Raw genomic sequence first — 20,233 nt, 5'->3', positions numbered from 1 at the left:
TGAATAATGCAGAAGAACGAATCAGTGATATGGAAGATAGAATAATGGAAATCACACAATCTGGTCAACAGACAGAAAACCGAATCAAAAAACTGGAAAGCAATATAAGAGATCTATGGGATAATATAAAGCGGGCCAATCTACGCATAATAGGAATTCCAGAAGGAGTAGAAAAAGATAAGGGAATGGAAAATATATTTGAAGAAATTATTGCTGGAAACTTCCCAAATCTAAAGGATACTTGATTCAAGATACAAGAAGCACAGAGGGCCCCAAACAAACTGAACCCAAAGAGACCCACACCAAGACACATCATAATAAAAATGGCAAAAGTTAGTGATAAAGAGAGGATCCTAAAGGCAGCAAGAGAAAACCAGAATGTTACCTACAAGGGAACCCCCATAAGAATATCAGCTGATTACAGAAACACTACAGGCCAGGAGGGAATGGCAAGAGATATTTAAAGTGCTAAAAGGAAAAAATATGCAACCTAGAATACTCTATCCAGCAAGAATATCATTTAAAATAGAAGGGGAAATAAAAATTTTTCCCAACAAACAAAAATTAAAAGAATACAGCAACACAAAACCCAGGTTAAAGGAAATATTGAAAGGGCTTCTCTAAACCAAAAAGAAAGGAAGGAAAGGGAAGAAAAAAGAAAAGAAAAAAAAAAAGAAGAACAGGAAGAACTAGGACTGAGGAAACTGCAATAAGAGAGCAGTCACTCAAATAAGCCAGCATACAGATTTAATCATGAACATGCTTCAAACAAAATAAAATTAAAAAGAAAAAAATAAAAAAGAGTCATCAAAACCATAAAATGTGGGCAAGGGATGTCAGGAGGTAAATAACCCTTTTTGTTTATATGTATGTCTCTCTTCTTAATTTTAATATAGTAATGAAGTGTTTGAACTTACAGGACCATCAGGCGAAAACACACAATTATGGGAAGGGGTTAGCATACTTAAAAAACAGGGCAACCACAAGCCAAAACCAAATATTGCATTTGCAAAAAATGGAAAAAAAATACACTCAAGCAGATAATAACAGGAGACCATCCAACCAAAAAAAAAAAAGAAAGGAAGAATGGAGAACCATAGAATCAACTGGAACACGAGGTTCAAATGGCAATAAATAATCATCTATCAATTATCACCTTAAATGTCAATGGACTGAATGCCCCAATCAAAAGTCACAGAGTGGCTGAGGGATAAAAAGGCAGAAACCTTCAATATGCTGCCTACAAGAAACTCACCTTAGGACAAAAGATACATATAGATTGAAAGTGAAAGGGTGGGGAAAAATATTTCACGCCAATAGACATGACAGAAAAGCAGGAGTCGTAATGCTCATATCAGACAAAATAGACTTTAAAACAAAAGACATAAAGAAAGACAAAGAAGGACACTATTTAATGATTAAGGGATCCATCCAAGGAGAGGATGTTACTATCATCAACATATATGCCCCAAATATAGGAGCACCCAGATACATACAACAAACACTAACAGACATAAAGGGAGATATTGATGAGAATACAATCATACTAGGAGACCTAAATACCCCCCTCACATCAATGGACAGATCCTCTAGACAGAAAACCAATAAAGCAACAGAGATCCTAAAGGAAACAATAGAAAAGTTAGACTTCATTGATATCTTCAGGACACTACATCCAAAAAAATCAGAATACACATTCTTCTCAAATGCTCATGGAACATTCTCAAGAATCGACCACATATTGGGACACAACGCTAATCTCAATAAATTTCGGAGCATAGAAATTATCTCAAGTATCTTCTCTGACCACAATGCCATGAAATTAGAAACCAACCATGGGAAAAGGAAAGAGAAAAAACTTACTACATGGAGACTCAACAACATGCTACTAAAAAAATGAGGAAATCAAGAAGGACATTAAAAACTACCTTGAAACAAATGATAATGAAGACACAACCTCTCAAAACCTATGGGATGCTGCAAAAGCAGTGCTCAGAGGGAAATTTATAGCAATCCAGGCCTTTCTCAAAAAAGAAGAAAGATCCCAAATTGACAACTTAACCCTCCACCTAAACGAATTAGAAAAAGAAGAACAAAGAAGTCCTAAAGTCAGCAGAAGGAAGGAAATTCTAAAGATCAAAGAAGAAATCCATAAAATAGAGATTCAAAAAACAATAGAGAAAACTAATAAAACCAAGAGCTGGTTCTTTGAAAAGGTGAACAAAATTGACAAACCCCTGGCCAGACTCACTAAAAAGAGGAGAAAAAGAACCCAAATAACCAAAATTATAAATGAAAAAGGAGAAATCACAACGGATACAGCAGAAATACAAAAAACCATAAGAGAATACTATGAACAACTATATGGCAACAAGTTTGACAATCTGGAAGAAATGGACAATTTTCTAGAATCTGACAGCCTGCCAAAACTGAATCAAGCAGAAACAGACCAACTGAACAGACCGATCACTAGAAATGAAATTGAAGAGGTCATAAAATCACTCCCTACAAATAAAAGTCCAGGAACAGATGGCTTCACAGGTGAATTCTATCAAACATATAAAGAGGAATTGGTGCCCATCCTCCTTAAACTCTTTCAAAAGGTTGAAGAAGAAGGAATACTCCCAAAGACATTCTATGATGCCACCATCACCCTCATTCCAAAACCAGACAGAGGTACCACCAAAAAAGAAAACGATCGCCCAATATCATTGATGAATATAGATGCAAAAATTCTCAACAAAATCTTAGCCAACCAAATCCAACGACACACCGAAAAATTTATACACCATGACCAGGTAGGGTTCATCCCAGGTTCACAAGGATGGTTCAACATACGCAAATCAATCAGCATCATACACCACATTAACAAAAAAAAGTCAAAAACCATATGATCATCTCAATAGACGCAGAAAAAGCATTTGACAAACTTCAACATCCATTCATGATCAAGACCCTCGCCAAATTGGGTGTAGAAGGAACATTCCTGAATATAATCAAAGCCATTTATGATAAACCCACAACAAATATAATCCTCAATGGGGAACAACTGAAAGCCTTCTCCCTCAAATCTGGAACAAGACAGGGATGCCCACTCTCACCACTGCTCTTCAACATCGTTTTGGAAGTCCTAGCCACAGCAATTAGACAAACAAAAGAAATAAAGGGCATCGATATAGGAAGAGAAGAGATCAAACTGTCACTGTATGCAGATGACATGATACTATCCATAGAAACCCCTAAGGACTCAACCCCAAAACTCCTTGAACTGATTAATAAATTCAGCAAAGTGGCAGGATATAAGATTAACATTCAGAAGTCAGTGGCATTTCTGTATACCAGCAATGAAGCATTAGAAAAGGAGTACAAAAATACAATTCCTTTTAAAATTGTACCTCACAAAATCAAATACCTCGGAATACACCTGACCAAAGAGGTAAAGGACCTATATGCCGAGAACTATAAAACCTTAATCAAAGAAATCAAAGAAGATGTAAAGAAATGGAAAGATATTCCATGTTCCTGGATTGGAAAAATCAATATTGTAAAAATGGCCATACTACCCAAAGCAAGCTACAGATTCAATGCAATCCCTATCAAATGCCCATGACAGTTTTCACAGAACTAGAACAAACAATCCAAACATTTATATGGAACCACAAAAGACCCAGAATCGCCAAAGCAATCCTGAGAAACAAAAACCAAGCAGGAGGCATAACTCTCCCAGACTTCAAGAAATACTACAAAGCCACAGTCATCTAAACAGTGTGGTACTGGTATCAAAACAGACACACAGACCAATGGAACAGAATAGAGAATCCGGAAATAAACCCTGACACCTATGGTCAATTAATCTTTGACAAGGGAGGCAAGAACATACAATGGGAAAAAGAAAGTCTCTTCAGCAAGCATTGTTGGGAAACCTGGACAGCTGCATGCAAAGCAATGAAACTAGAACACACCCTCACACCATGCACAAAAATAAACTCCAAATGGCTGAAAGGCTTAAATATATGACAGGACACCATCAAACTCCTAGAAGAAAACATAGGCAAAACACTCTCTGACATCCACATCATGAATATTTTCTCAGGCCAGTCTCCCAAAGCAATAGAAATCAGAGCAAAAATAAACCCATGGGACCTCATCAACCTGAAAAGCTTTTGCACAGCAAAGGAAACCCAAAAGAAACCAAAAAGACAACCTACAGAATGGGAGAAAATAGGTTCAAATGATGCAACCAACAAAGGATTAATCTCTAGAATATATGAACAACTTATACAACCCAACAGCAAAAAAACCAATCAATCAATGGAAAAATGGGCAAAAGACCTGAATAGACATTTCTCCAAGGAAGATATACAGATAGCCAACAAAAACATGAAAAAATGCTCAACATCGCTGATTATAAGAGAAATGCAAATCAAAACTACCATGAGATACCACCTCACACCAGTCAGAAGGGCCATCATTAATAAATCCACAAATAACAAGTGCTGGAGGGGCTGTGGAGAAAAGGGCATCCTCCTGCACTGTTGCTGGGAATGTAAACTGGTACAGCCACTATGGAGAATAGTTTGGAGATACCTTAGAAATCTATACATAGAATTTCCATATGACCCCGCAATCCCACTCTTGGGCATCTATCCGGACAAAGCTCTACTTAAAAGAGACACATGCACCCGCATGTTCATTGCAGCACTATTCACAATAGCGAGGATGTGGAAACAACCTAAATGTCCATCGACAGATGACTGGATTCTGAAGATGTGATATATATACACAATGGAATACTACTCAGCCATAAAAAAGGATGACATCATGCCATTTGCAGCAACATGGATGGAACTAGAGACTCTCATCCTGAGTGAAATGAGCCAGAAAGACAAAGACAAATACCATATGATATCACTTATAACTGGAATCTAATATCCAGCACAAATGAACATCTCCTCAGAAAAGAAAATCATGGACTTGGAGAAGAGACTTGTGGTTGCCTGATGGGAGGGGGAGGGAGTGGGAGGGATCGGGAGCTTGGGCTTATCAGACACAACCTAGAATAGATTTACAAGGAGATCCCACTGAATAGCATTGAGAACTATGTCTAGATACTCATGTCGCAACAGAAGAAGGGGTGGGGGAAAAAATGTAACTTCAATGTATACATGTAAGGATAACCTGACCCCCTTGCTGTACAGTGGGAAAATAAAAAAAATTTAGAAAAAATGATAATAATCTAATAAAAATTACTTTATATCTAGTGGAAGTGGAAAGAAAAAGATACAGCTATTAAACTTTCAAACATGTATGCATTGATGGTATACAGAAATATATAACACGCAAAAAAAAGACAGATTCAAAAGAAGCCACTGATGAAGCCACCATTGCAGAGGGAAAAATTGTAATGTATATGTCTTAGTAACTGATAGATAATGCAGACTGATATCAGTACAAAAATAACAAGCATGATTGGACAGATATACCTGGAACGTATACCACAACTGGATCAAGTCTCTCTCTGGGAAATGAAGACAAGAACCTGAGATTTGTAGAATATATTATTAGGAATAAATGGAATAAGCTGCTTAAGATACTTTGAACAGGGCCAGACCTGGAGTAAGTCCTTGATAAATGTTTGATAAATACTATCATAAGTTGTTCCCTAAGGAAGATGCCCCTGGGCACCTTTGGGACCCAAGTTAAAAACAAACTAACAAACCCAATCAATCACTGCGTGACAAGAGGGAACTCTGGCCAGTAAACCTCAAAATGTCTGGTGGTCGTGGGGTGGTGCTGCTGGGGACCCTGGGGTGAAAAGGCAGTGGGTTCTGAACCTAAAAGCTTAATTATTGTTTCATAGTCTTCTGATGAGGGTCAACTCAGGTTCCAAAGGTCAGCTGCTGACTCACAGGACTGCTGTATCCATTTGATATGTCAGGGGTGTCCTGGAGTGGGCTCCTTCCATGCCACTAATAAATATGCCTGTCCACGTCTCCTTCTTGGCCCTCTCTGAGAACTGGGGTGTGGCTACATCCAGAGGGCAAGATTTCCTATTCATGTGCATCTTGGATCAGAGTTGCTGAGGTCCTTCAGGAAGGGAGTTGGATACAGGGTGTGGAAAGAGAGGAGGACCAGAGATGTAGGCTTTGATGTCTAGAGCCATGGGGACAGGTGTGTAGGTGAGTGGGAAGAGGGGAGTGGATAGAAGAGGAAAGGGCTGCATAAGAGATGAAGTGGGACATCCTGCTGGGGGTGGGTGGGGATGCCAGTGATGGTGAGTGTGTGTGTGTGTGTGTGTGTGTGTGTTCACCTGTATACTTAGTGAATTCTTAGGGGCCAGGACCTGGGCTCTGTGCAGTTTCAGTATCCACAGGACAGAGCTGAGTGTGTGGTGGGTGAGCAAGCAAATGTCCATGGATTGACATTGGCTGTAGGCATCATGGCTGTGTTTTATATAGAGATGGATGTGTGTACATATACATAATATATATGCATGTTACAGCATAGTTGATAAAGGATATTTGTGCAGTGACTGGAATTCCAGGATATATAAATTGGAGGCTGTAATGTGAACATCTCCAGAACTTTTTATTCACTTTTACAAAATATACAAGGATAGGGTAAGAAATCAAGCGGTGGAGAAGCATTCATTGTGGAAAGTAAAACTATCTCTGCCTAGAGATAGATATTGCATTTCCAGACATTACCGCCATCGGTAGGGATTTTCTTTTTCTATTTTGATGGCCTTATGTGGTACACAGCTTAGGGACTTGACACTAGGGTGGATCTCAGAAAACCATTTCTGTGGATGGAGGCACAGCCACCTCCCAGAGAGACACACACACACAGTGGGGACACTACCCATGGGACTCACTAGCTGCTTGTCCTTCTGCTTTGGTGCCCACATTGGGCTCGGAATACCCTGTGCTTGGAGTCAGCTGTACAGAGAAGGCTGAAGTTCTCTGGAGCTCACTTATCCTAGGTTACCTGAAGCTCTGCCAAAATACGTACCCTCCCCCCCAGGCCTCTTAGGAAGGAAGGACTCTGGGCCTTTTTGGGTTTTCTAGTCCCAGTGTTTAGGGAGGAACAGTTTGGCTCTGAGTCACGTGCTCCTTTGCCCAGTTAGATGCTGTGTGCTCAGGAGCTCAGGGCTGGCTTCTAGGGAAAAAGGTGCCAGGCAGGGACCAGAGGTCAGCAAATTGATGGGTGTAGGAATAGCATCAGGTGAGCTGGGCAACAAAGGCGGGAGGAGGTGTCCAGGTGGCAGCTGTGGGTGCAGAGGTGGGGGAAAATGCAGGACTGCTTGCCCCTGGGCTGTGTATGACCTGACCATGCTATGCTGCTCTTGTAACTGAGCAGGGCCTGGGAGGTCTTCCCAGAGTGGACCCGACTCATGGCCTCCACCTGCCTTTTTAGCTATAGGACAACTTTAGTCAAAGAGCCAATTTCATCAGACAGGTGAAAAAGAAAACACAGAGAAAAAAGAAAACAGTCCAGCATGACAGAATAATAGTTTAGCTATTCAACAAAGTCAAGAACCTTTAGTTAGTTCTTCTTCAAAGACTATGGATAATATTCTGAGCCATGTCCTTGCAGCTGTTTATCAGGTGCTAAAGCCCCACCAGGTGGAAGAAGTCAACTGCGTGCTGCCCACCAGCATGCAGATCCCAGACCGGTTGGAACCAGAAGGTTGATGACACTAATTCCCAATGACCTCACCACCCACCAATCAGAAAACATTCATGAGCTGATCACACCCTGATCCTCAACCACTACAAGACTCCTCACCACCCCCTCCAAGGATGGCTCAGTCCTTGAGGCAGCAGCGTGCTGTGTTCCCCTCTCTGCCTGGCAATGAAAGCTACTTTTTCTGTTTCCTCCATCTCTGTCTCTGCGTATCTATTTGGCACCAGTGCACAGAGGCAGCCAAGATTTCAACAACACTCTGGATTCATTTTGGGCTCTCGCAGCAGATGGCTGGGCTGTTGGGGCCTCAGCTAAAAGCAACAGCAGACAGACAGATTGGCTGAAGGACAGACACACAGACTGCTATGCAATCCGATTTGTTTTTTTTTTTTAATTTATGTCCCAGCAGGGAGCCCTTGGTGATGACTCCAATGAGAGAGGAAATGAGGCCCCCTGTGAGTCAGGTCACAACGAATGCTGAGGGTCCTTGGATTGTCCCATCTGATGCCTGGATCTTCTTTGCAGCTGGAGCTGAGCAAGGCCTATTATGAGAGAGCTGGTCTGAGAGGCTCTTCAGTGCTCAGCACATAATCTCGCAGGAATGCAAGCACACAGGCATCCACCAACAGGGTGGTATGCAGTCACTTCCCACTGTGGCACCCAGACCATGTCCAGCTGACTTGGTTCAGTCATGTGGGAAAAGAGAGTGTCCCTGGGGAGCCCTCCATCCTGTGACCTTGTGTCTGGCCCACAGATGTGAAGGATGTCTTTTCTTCTAAGGCTGGGCTGTGGGCAAGCTTTTGCTCTTTTACCCTCAGGTCATACCCTCCCACTAATGGAGGGCTCCCCACTGTCACTCACCATCCTCTCTGTCTCATCTCCTCTAGTCTTTGCAAGGAGCAGTGACTACTGGAAAAGCTGTAACCAAAAAAAAAAAAGGTTTTCAAAATGGCATTTCCCATGTGATGTGGGAGGGATCTTCATGTCAAAGACCCCACCCCCATTTGCTGATCTTGTTCCCAAAGCTGGACACACAACAGAGGAAGGGAGGCTGAATGGAACGTCTAAGAAGGAGTCCTGCTGGGAGTTCCTGTGGTGGTTCAGTGGAGATGAATCTGACTTGTATCCATGATGATACAGGTTTGATCCCTGGCCTCTCTCAGTGGGTTGGGGATCTGGTGTTGCTCTGAGCTGTGGCGTAGGTCACAGATGTGATTTGTATCCAGCATGGCTGTGGTGTAGCCTGCCAGCTATGTCAATTTAAGCCCTGGCCTGGGCATTTCCTTATGCACAGGTGTGACCCTAGAAAAAAAAATAGAACAAGAAGAAGAAGAAGGGGCCCATCCTCGGATCCCTGGCCTGGGACCTCCATATGCTGAGGGGCATCCAAAAAAGAAGAAAGGAAAAAAAAACAAGAAGGGGCCTATTTCCAAGGGAACCAAAACACCTGGTGTGACCAGAGGAACACTGACCCTGACTCGGGCATATGCATTAGGCCCTCATGTTGACTTATTTCTGTTTAATCCTGCAAAACTCTCTTTGTTATAATGGAGGTGTCTGGGGCTGGTTACTTTCCGTTTAAGCAAACTGGACAGGAGGGGCAAGGAGTTTGTGCCAATGGTTGGGGGCAGGGGAACTGAGGCCACCGTAGAGGTAGGACTTGAGGGAGAAGCCAGCCTCTTCCAGAATATCATCTCCTCTGCCTCTTGTCTCTTCTAGAAATGTCAGGAAGACACCAGGGCTGGGACTTGCTTCCTCAGCTGAGGGCCATGCTCCGAGTCTCTGGGCAGAGAACACTTGTCCTTCAAGCATCACGGCATCCACCTGGCCTCAGATTTGGCTGGGAAGGCACAGGAAGTGGAGACATCCTGCCCAGCCTGGGGGGTGAGGGGGTATGTTGCGAGCTGTTGAGGGAGAGAGAAGAGTGCACACACCCACCTGACCACCAAGAACTGACACACACACAGGAAGCTCAGCAAAGGCCACTGACATCAAATCAGAATTGCAAGGATAATGGAATTAGGGACCCAAGTAGGGACCAGGTGGGGACCACTGATGTTGGGGTTTCCATGAAGGGGCAGCACTGACTAAAGGAGGATTTAAAGAAAACCAGCATTTTTTTATTAAAGTATAATTGTTTTACAATGTTTGCCAACTTCTGCTGTCCAGCAAAATGACCCAGTTATACACGTACATACATTCTTTTTCTCACACTATCTTCCATCATGTCCTATCCCAAGAGATTGGACACAAAAAAGATACCCCCCAGATTGGGAGAACATCTTCACAAGTGATGCAACAGACAAGGGTGTAACCTCCAAAGTTACACACAGTTCATACAACTCGATGAAAAGACAAACAACCCAGTCAAAAAATGGGCAGAAGACCTAAATAGACATTTCTCCAAAGAAGACAAGTGGATGGCCAGTAGGCACATGAAAAGATGCTCAACATCACTAATTATTAGGGAAATGAGAATCAAAAGTGCAATGAGGTACCACTTCACCGTGGTCAGAATGGCCATGAGTAATAGATCTACAAGTAACAACTGCTGGAGAGGGCATGGAGAAAAGGGAACCCTCCTACAGGGTTGGTGGGAGTGTGAATTGGTGCAGATGCTATGGACAACAGCATGGAAGTTCCTCAGAAAACTGAATGTAGAACCACCATATGATCCAGCAAGCCCACTCCTGGGCATATATCTGGGCAAATCCACCTCTCTGTCTCCAAAATAAAGCAACCACCCCAGTCTCTTGTTTGGTTACTGGAGAGAAGGAAGGGCCAGGCTTTCCCACTCTTTGAGTCTGAGGTTCTTGGGGTTGAAACCTTTGCCTCCAATGGTTTCTTGGGTGTCAGGGGATGTTTTGGTCTTGCCTCCTCATTTGAGCTGCAGTGGCAACACACCAGACACACAGGAAATCATAAATCAGGAGGGCAACTGCAATGCAAGATGAGGCAGGGTAGCCCTCCTGAAGGGTTACCCTCCACAAGTCAGAAATTATTTACATTTGGATTACAAGGCTGGACAGGACACGCTTGTTCATCCATAGGAAAAGGAAGGCTTGTGGTTGGTATTTCTTTTTATGTTGCTAAGATAGGAGTTTCAACAGTGGAGACATACACATGATAAATATTTTCTCTACTGGATTGATCTAGACATTTCTGGAGCTAGTTTTGTAGCTAGTTTTGAGCCTTAGGAAGCAGAAGACTCACTTGCTTATTTTCATTACCCAAAAAGTCGATGGTTCTGAAGCGGCAGAAAGGAAGGATTTTAGTATTGGAAGGGTCCTTGAATATCCAGTCCCTGAGGATGAGGAAGGGTGTCTGACACAGGTGGAGTGGCTTGCCTGGAACTCCTCATCTGGGGACAGAAGGAAGCTGGGCTCCAGACTCAGCGCCACCAACAGCTATGACATCTCAGCTTGCACGATGCATCCCTGCCCAAGTCTTCCACGTGCCATGTCTCATTGGTTACTTCTAATGCAAATTGGACAATAGAAGTAATCCTGGTTAGACCATCTTCTGTGTGACAAATGGGGGTGCCAGCAGCATGCATCCTAGGGCTCCAAGGGCTGGAGGTCATTTCTGTAGAAACTGAAAAGGAATGGAAAGCAATGGGAGAAACCCAAGTTCAAGTGACTACCACGTCACAGACCCAGTCTGCATCAGAGCCCGCCAGTGTCCCTTCACTCTGTCTACTTCCACTGGGGAAAGATCACCCTGGAGACCTCCTCCATGTCTCCAATAGCCCACTCCACCCTTAGGACCTCCAAATGTTACTGCCATAAAACCTTCTCCCCCTTTCACAGATGAGGAAACTGAGGCACCCCAAACAAAACACCATGCTTTCCCAAACCAGGGGGATGTTCCCTTCTCTAAGCACAATTTGGTACTCTTTTACAGCTTTATTGCATTTCAGATTCCTCCACACACACTAAATGCCTTGGCCAAGTGGATTTTTCAGTACATCTTAAGGAGTGAAACTGAAAATGAGGATGAGGGTGGTCAGGGAGACTGACAGGGCTGGATGAAAAAGAAAAAAGTGGGAGTTCCTGCTGTGGCACAGTGGGGTCAGCAGTGTCTTGGGAGCACTGGGTCACAGGATAGATCCCCAGCCCAACAGAGTGGGTTAAGGATCCAGCCTTGCCATGAACTGCGGCATAGGTCGTGACTGTGGCTCCAATCTGATCCCTGGCCTGGAAACTCCACAGGCTGCAGGGCTGCCAAAAATGAAAAACAAAAAAGAAAAAGAAAAAGAAAAAGTGGCTACCAGACACATCATATTTATTATCTCATTTTATCCTTCCAACATCATTAAGCATCAGCTATTCTTGACCTTCCATCCTTGCAGGGTATAATCTAGGTGTTGAGGAGATAAGTAACTGGCCCAGGTTCCTGTATGTAGGAAGTGGTGGAGCCAGGACACCAAGCAGGATCTCATGTCTTCAAAACTTCTGCACTTTCTCAAGCTTTACTCCTGGTGCTCTGGACAGCCCCTGGAATACGGCAACATGAAAACATAATCCTTACGCACCACCTTTTGCTTGAGTGAGCAAAAATCACTTAAACCAAATCTTTGTCTCAGAAAGCTTTTGTCTTTCCATTGATTCGCTGACTTTGGAAAATCGTCAATGAAGAATCATGTAAAAACAGATATCATATTAATTTCATAGCGCCACACTGTCTAATAGAAATTTAATTGTAAGCCTTTAAATGTGAGCCACGTACAGAATTAAAAATTTTGTGGTATCCACATTAAAAAAGTAAAGTGGTAAAATTGGAGTTCCTGTCATGGCACAGTGGAAACGAACCATGAGGTTTTGGGTTCGATCCCTGGCCTTGATTGGTGGGTTAATGTCTAGCATTGCTGTGAGCTGTGGTGTAGGTCAGTGACTAGGCTCAGATCTGGCATTGCTGTGGCTCTGGTGAGGGCCAGTGGCTACCTCTTTGATTAGACCCCTAGCCTGGGAACCTCCATATGTTGTGGGTGCAGCCCTAAAAGATAAAATAAATAAATAAATAGATAAATAAATAAATAAAGTGTTAAAATAATTTTAGGAGTTCCCATTGTGGCTCAAGAGGTTAAGAACCCAACATAGTGTCAGTGAGGATGTGGGTTCAACCCACTCTTCTGATGTGGCTGGGATCCTGTGTTGCTGTGGCTGTAACATAGGCTGGCAGCTGCAGCTCTGATTTGCCCCCTAGCCTGGAAACTTCCATATTCCACATGTGTGGCCCTAAAAGTAAAAATAAAATAAAAGAACGTGAATCATAGTATATTTTAACACATTATATGCAAAATATTATCTTTACAACACATAATCAACATAGAAGTACTGAGTGAGATATTAAATTATTACATCTGTGACGTCTGGAGTGAGGTTTATATTTTATTTTTCCTTATTTTTCCACTGTACAGCAAGGGGATCAAGCTATCCTTACATGTATACATTACAATTACATTTTTCCCCACCCTTAGTTCTGTTGCAACATGAGTATCTAGACAAAGTTCTCAATGCTACTCAGCAGGATCTCCTTGTAAATCTATTCTAAGTTGTGTCTGATAAGCCCAAGCTCCTGATCCCTCCCACTCCCTCCCCCTCCCATCAGGCAGCCACAATTCTCTTCTCCAAGTCCATGATTTTCTTTTCTGAGGAGATGTTCATTTGTGCTGGATATTAGATTCCAGTTATAAGTGATATCATATGGTATTTGTCTTTGTCTTTCTGGCTCATTTCACTCAGGATGAGAGTCTCTAGTTCCATCCATGTTGCTGCAAATGGCATGATGTCATCCTTTTTTATGGCTGAGTAGTATTCCATTGTGTATATATATCACATCTTCAGAATCCAGTCATCTGTTGATGGACATTTGAGTTGTTTCCATGTCCTGGCTATTGTGAAGAGTGATGCAATGAACATGCGGGTGCATGTGTCTCTTTTAAGGAGAGTTTTGTCCCGATAGATGCCCAAGAGTGGGATTGCAGGGTCATATGGAAGTTCTATGTATAGATTTCTAAGGTATCTCCAAACTGTTCTCCATAGTGGCTGTACCAGTTTACATTCCCACCAGCAGTGCAGGAGGGTTCCCTTTTCTCCACAACCCCTCCAGCACTTGTTATTTGTGGATTTATTAATGATGGCCCTTCTGACTGGTGTGAGGTGGTATCTCATGGTAGTTTTGATTTGCATTTCTCTTATAATCAGCAATGGTGAGCATTTTTTCATGTGTTTGCTGACCATCTGTATATCTTCCTTGGAGAAATGTCTATTCAGGTCTTTTGCCCATTTTTCCATTGATTGATTGGTTTTTTTGCTGTTGGGTTGTATAAGTTGTTCATATATTCTAGAGATTAATCCTTTGTTGGTTGCATCATTTGAACCTATTTTCTCCCATTCTGTAGGTTGTCTTTTTGGTTTCTTTTGGGTTTCCTTTGCTGTGCAAAAGCTTTTCAGGTTGATGAGGTCCCATGGGTTTATTTTTGCTCTGATTTCTATTGCTTTGGGAGACTGGCCTGAGAAAATATTCATGATGTGGATGTCAGAGAGTGTTTTGCCTATGTTTTCTTCTAGGAGTTTGATGGTGTCCTGTCATATATTTAAGCCTTTCAGCCATTTGGAGTTTATTTTTGTGCATGGTGTGAGGGTGTGTTCTAGTTTCATTGCTTTGCATGCAGCTGTCCAGGTTTCCCAACAATGCTTGCTGAAGAGACTTTCTTTTTCCCATTGTATGTTCTTGCCTCCCTTGTCAAAGATTAATTGACCATAGGTGTCAGGGTTTATTTCCGGATTCTCTATTCTGTTCCATTGGTCTGTGTGTCTGTTTTGATACCAGTACCACACTGTTTAGATGACTGTGGCTTTGTAGTATTTCTTGAAGTCTGGGAGAGTTATGCCTCCTGCTTGGTTTTTGTTTCTCAGGATTGCTTTGGCGATTCTGGGTCTTTTGTGGTTCCATATAAATGTTTGGATTGTTTGTTCTAGTTCTGTGAAAACTGTCATGGGCATTTGATAGGGATTGCATTGAATCTGTAGCTTGCTTTGGGTAGTATGGCCATTTTCACAATATTGATTTTTCCAATCCAGGAACATGAAATATCTTTCCATTTCTTTACATCTTCTTTGATTTCTTTGATTAAGGTTTTATAGTTCTCGGCATATAGGTCCTTTACCTCTTTGGTCAGGTGTATTCCGACGTATTTGATTTTGTGAGGTGCAATTTTAAAAGGAATTGTATTTTTGTACTCCTTTTCTAATATTTCATTGCTGGTATACAGAAATGCCACTGACTTCTGAATGTTAATCTTATATCCTGCTACTTTGCTGAATTTATTCATCAGTTCAAGGAGTTTTGGGGTTGAGTCCTTAGGGGTTTCTATGGATAGTATCATGTCATCTGCATACAGTGACAGTTTGATCTCTTCTCTTCCTATATGGATGCCTTTTATTTCTTTTGTTTGTCTAAGTGCTGTGGCTAGGACTTCCAAAACGATGTTGAAGAGCAGTGGTGAGAGTGGGCATCCCTGTCTTGTTCCAGATTTGAGGGAGAAGGCTTTCAGTTGTTCCCCATTGAGTATCATATTTGCTGTGGGTTTCTCATAAATGGCTTTGATTATGTTCAGGAATGTTCCCTCTATACCCACTTTGGCGAGGGTCTTGATCATGAATGGATGTTGGACTTTGTCAAATGCTTTTTCTGCATCTATTGAGATGATCATATGGTTTTTGACTTTTTTTTTGTTAATGTGGTGTATGATGTTGATTGATTTGCGTATGTTGAACCATCCTTGTGAACCTGGGATGAACCCTACCTGGTCATGGTGTATAAATTTTTTGATATGTTGTTGGATTTGGACGGCTAAGATTTTGTTGAGAATTTTTGCATCTATATTCATCAATGATATTGGTTTTCTTTTTTGTTGGTACCTCTGTCTGGTTTTGGAATGAGGGTGATGGTGGCATCATAGAATGTCTTTGGGAGTATTCCTTCTTCTTCAACCTTTTGAAAGAGTTTAAGGAGGATGGGCACCAATTCCTCTTTCTAAGTTTGGTTATTTGTGTTCTTCCTCTCCTCTTTTTAGTGAGTCTGGCCAGGGGTTTGCCAATTTTGTTTACCTTTTCAAAGAACCAGCTCTTGGTTTTATTAGTTTTCTCTATTGTTTTTTGAATCTCTATTTTACGGATTTCTTCTTTGATCTGTATAGTTTCCTTCCTTCTGCTGACTCTAGGTCTTTTTGGTTCTTCTTTTTCTAATTCGTTTAGGTGGAGGGTTAAGTTGTCAATTTGGGATCTTCTTTTTTGAGAAAGGCCTGGATTGCTATAAATGTCCCTCTGAGCACTGCTTTCACAGCCTCCCATAGATTTTGAGAGGTTGTGTCTTCATTATCATTTGTTTCAAGGTAGTTTTTAATGTCCTTCTTGATTTCCTCATTGACCCATTGGTTTTTTAGTAGCATGTTGTTGAGTCTCCATGTAGTAGGTTTTTCCTCTTTCCTTTTCCCATGGTTGGTTTCTAATTTCATGGCATTGTGGTCAGAGAAGATACTTGAGATAATTTCTATGCTCCAAAATTTATTGAGGTTAGCGTTGTGTCCCAATATGTGGTCAATTCTTGAGAATGTTCCATGAGCATTTGAGAAGAATGTGTATTCTGATTTTTTTGGATGTAGTGTCCTGAAGAGATCAATGAAGTCTAACTTTTCTATTGTTTCCTTTAGGATCTCTGTTGCTTTATTGGTTTTCTGTCTAGAGGATCTGTCCATTGATGTGAGGGGGGTATTCAAGTCTCCTACTCTGATTGTATTCCCATCAATATCTCCCTTTATGTCTGTTAATGTTTGTTGTATGTATCTGGGTGCTCCTGTATTTAGGGCATATATGTTGACGATAGTAACATTCTCTCCTTGGATGGATCCCTTAATCATTAAGTAGTGTCCTTCTTTGTCTTTCTTTATGTCTTTTGTTTTAAAGTCTATTTTGTCTGATATGAGTGTTTCGACTCCTGCTTTTCTGTCATGTCTATTGGCGTGAAATATTTTTCCCCACCCTTTCACTTTCAATCTATATGTATCCTTTGTCCTAAGGTGAGTTTCTTGTAGGCAGCATGTTGAAGGTTTCTGCCTTTTTATCCACTCAGCCACTCTGTGTCTTTTCATTGGGGCATTCAGTCCATTGACATTTAAGGTGATAATTGATAGATGATTATTGCCATTTTGAACCTCATGTTCCAGTTGATTCTATGGTTCTCCATTCATTCTTTTTGTTTGTTTGTTTGTTTGTTTGTTTTTTTGGTTGGATGGTCTGCAGTTATTATCTGCTTGAGTGTTTGTTTTTGTTTTTTTTCCATTTTTTTGCAAATGCAATATTTGGTTTTGGCTTGTGGTTGCCCTGTTTTTTAAGTATGCTAACCCCTTCCTATAATTGTGTGTTTTAGCCTGATGGTCCTGTAGGTTCAAACCCTTCTTTACTATATTCCATTTCTTGGGCAGCTCTGGTGGCAAATGGAGATTCCCAGGCTAGGGGTGTAATCGGAGCTGTAGCTGCCAGCCTACGCCAGAGCCACAGCAACACAGGATCCAAGCCGCATCTGCAACCTACACCACAGCTCTCAGCAACGCCAGATCGTTAACCCACTGAGCAAGGGCAGGGATCAAACCTGCAACCTCATGGTTCCTAGTCGGATTCGTTAACCACTGCGCCACGACGGGAACTCCCCTTTGCTTTTATTTTCATTTTGGGAGTTCTAGCAAATGACAGTTTTTACTTGGCACTGGCATTTAGCCATTGAGCTGTGTGGTGAGAGGTCCCTTCATGATGCCACCTTGAGATAATTCAGAATGGATTCAGGAGTTCTCATCATGGCTATGTGGTTAACAAATCCGACTAGGAACCATGAGGATGTGGGTTTGACCCCTAGCCTCGATCAGTGCATTAAGGACCCAGCATTGCTGTGAGCTGTAGTGTACATTGCAGATACAGCTTGGATCTTGCATTGCCATGGCTCTGGCGTAGGATGGAGGCTACAGCTCCATTTAGACCCCTAGCCTGTGTACCTCCATATGCCACAAGTGCACCCCTAGAAAAAAGACAAAAAGACAAAAAAAAAAGAATGGGTACAGATGAGATCTAAATATGCTTAGTCTGATACTGACTGGCAGAATGACTTGACCTAACTCTTAAGGCACCAGGCTCAATAAATAGGTGTATATATATATATATATATACTTTTTTTTTTTTTGTCTCATTAGCTGCCCAGAGACATATACAATTCCCGGGCCAGGGATCAGATTCACGATACAGCTGTGACCTAAGCTGAATCTTCAGCAATTATAGATGCTTAAGCGACTGTGCCAGGCCAGGGATTGAACCTACATGTCAGTGCTCCCAAGATGCTGCCAATCCTGTTGCACCACAGCAGGAACTCCTAAATTGTATTTGGAATAAATACATATTTTTAATTGAAGTGGAGTTGATGTACCCTATTGTGTTTGTTTCAGATGTACAGAAAAGTGATTCCGCTAGACATACAAATATATGTATACGTTCTATTCTTTTTTCATTCTTTCCCATTATAGTTTCTTACAAGACATTGTATATAGTTCCCTGTGCTACACAGTAAATCCTTGTTGTTTATCTCTTTAATATATGGTAGTGTGTATATTTTTCTATTTATTCTTAATGGACTGTGCTTGACAAAGATGTGGGGCCCCAGTCTTATCTATATACCATGAAAGCTGCCCCTTTGCACCTTCTATGGTCCACACAGAAGCAACTGGCTTTCTCAGTCCTGCAGAGCTCAAAATCATGGGACTTGCAGCAAGCTTAGCTTGCAAAGTGCAGGCCAGCCCCTTCCCTTGGCCAAGCAGGGTTGCCTTCCAGGTTGCTTGTCACCTGGCAGGCGTGTGGTCTGAGTCTGCCCCTCTCTTGAAGGACTTTGCGGACCGAGGCAGGAAGTAACCAGCACACACCAACATTTTCAATTTGCCAGCCCTTTCCTCCCCTCTGCAGCCATGGGTAATACATGGGCTGTGGCCATCATTTCAGAAAGTGGATCAGGGGCCAGGTTCTGCTTTGGGGTACTGTGAAGAAGAATAAAGCAGTTTCTCTTCAAAAATTTCTGAGGAAGAGGAGACTCATGCCATGAACTTGCCCAAGGCCCATTTTCATTCATTGCCCTTCCAGCAACACTTGGTTCACCTCCCAGGGGAGAAAATGGGTTTTCTGCATGTCAGGACACAGGGTAGGAGAGGGATGGGTGACAGGGCCCCTGTGCCTCTAAAGCACTGTCCCTTCCCTTTGCCGCCCCCCATAGGAAGGGAAGGGAGGTGCCCAAAGGCTTATAGATGGTGTACGGTAAACCATCCCAGTGGGCTCCATGCGGTTCACCTTTCTCCCTTTTCTCCATCTTTGCTTTTTCCTTATCAATAATTGAAACGCATCAAGATGCCTCAAAGGTGGCAGGAGGCTCTCCCACCTCAAGCCTGCTAAGGCTCATGCTTCCGATCTTGCTCAGGTGTCTCCTCCCCAGGTAAGTCCCTCTGCTTTCCTGATTGGGTTACATGCCCCATCATGCACGGCTTCTCTGTTGACATCTGCCTCCCCATCAGACCTCAGCCTCCTCATGGGCAGCATCTACACATGAGTCTACTCAACATTTCATTCTTTTCACCTAACACAGAGTCTGGCAAAAACACATCAGTGATGAGGGAGTCACCTGGCAGAGGGCTCACCAGGCCAGCCCACACTGTCCAAGCTCTGTGGGAGTGAGTCTCTCTCAGCACCATCTGCTGGGTGCCTCCCTGCTGGGGACAGAGCAGAGTCACTAGAGGGGTCAAGCAATGGGATTTCTCCATGGTCCAGGCTCATGTCACCTGGAGTAGGACATTCCTGGTGGTGCATGTTTAAGCCCAGATTGAGTACTAGTACAGTGGGCTGCTGGTGCCCAGCCACTCAGAAGTAAAGGCAGTCAGAAAGGCACATCATCCTTTTCCTAGGACATGTAGGGAGAGGAGGCAGTGTTCCTCAGTGTGGCCCAGAAAAAAACACCTGAATTATAAATGCCTGAATTAGAATCACTTGGGGGCTTTTTAAAAAAAAAAGCAGCTAGATAGGCAGTACCTGCTGTGGCTCTGCAGGTTAAGAACCCGAGGCTGTCTCTCTGAGGATGTGGGTTCGATCCCTGGCCTTGCTCTGTGGGTTAAGAATCAGTGTTGCCCCAAGCTGCAGCATAGGCGGTGGATGAGGCTCAGATATGGTGTTGCTGTGGCTGTGGCATAGGCTGGCAGCTGAAGCTCCTATTCTAGCCATAGCCTGGGAACTTGCCTATGCTACAGTTTTGGCCATAATAAAAGAAAAAAATAAAAGAATAAAATAAAAGCAGTTAGATAAAAGAAGCAGAAGCAGACATGTCAAGAACAAAGTAGTGGTTACCAGTGGAGGGAGTGGCAATATAGGCTTGGGGTAGATGAAGGTCATTGGGTGTAAGACCTGCTCAAGGATGTATTACTTGACATGGGGAATAGAGCAAACATTTTGTGATAACTCCAAAT

Source organism: Sus scrofa, unplaced genomic scaffold (genome assembly GCF_000003025.6).
Source record: "Sus scrofa isolate TJ Tabasco breed Duroc unplaced genomic scaffold, Sscrofa11.1 Contig630, whole genome shotgun sequence".
Classification (NCBI taxonomy): domain Eukaryota; kingdom Metazoa; phylum Chordata; class Mammalia; order Artiodactyla; family Suidae; genus Sus; species Sus scrofa.
Note: the sequence above shows the minus strand (reverse complement) of the source record.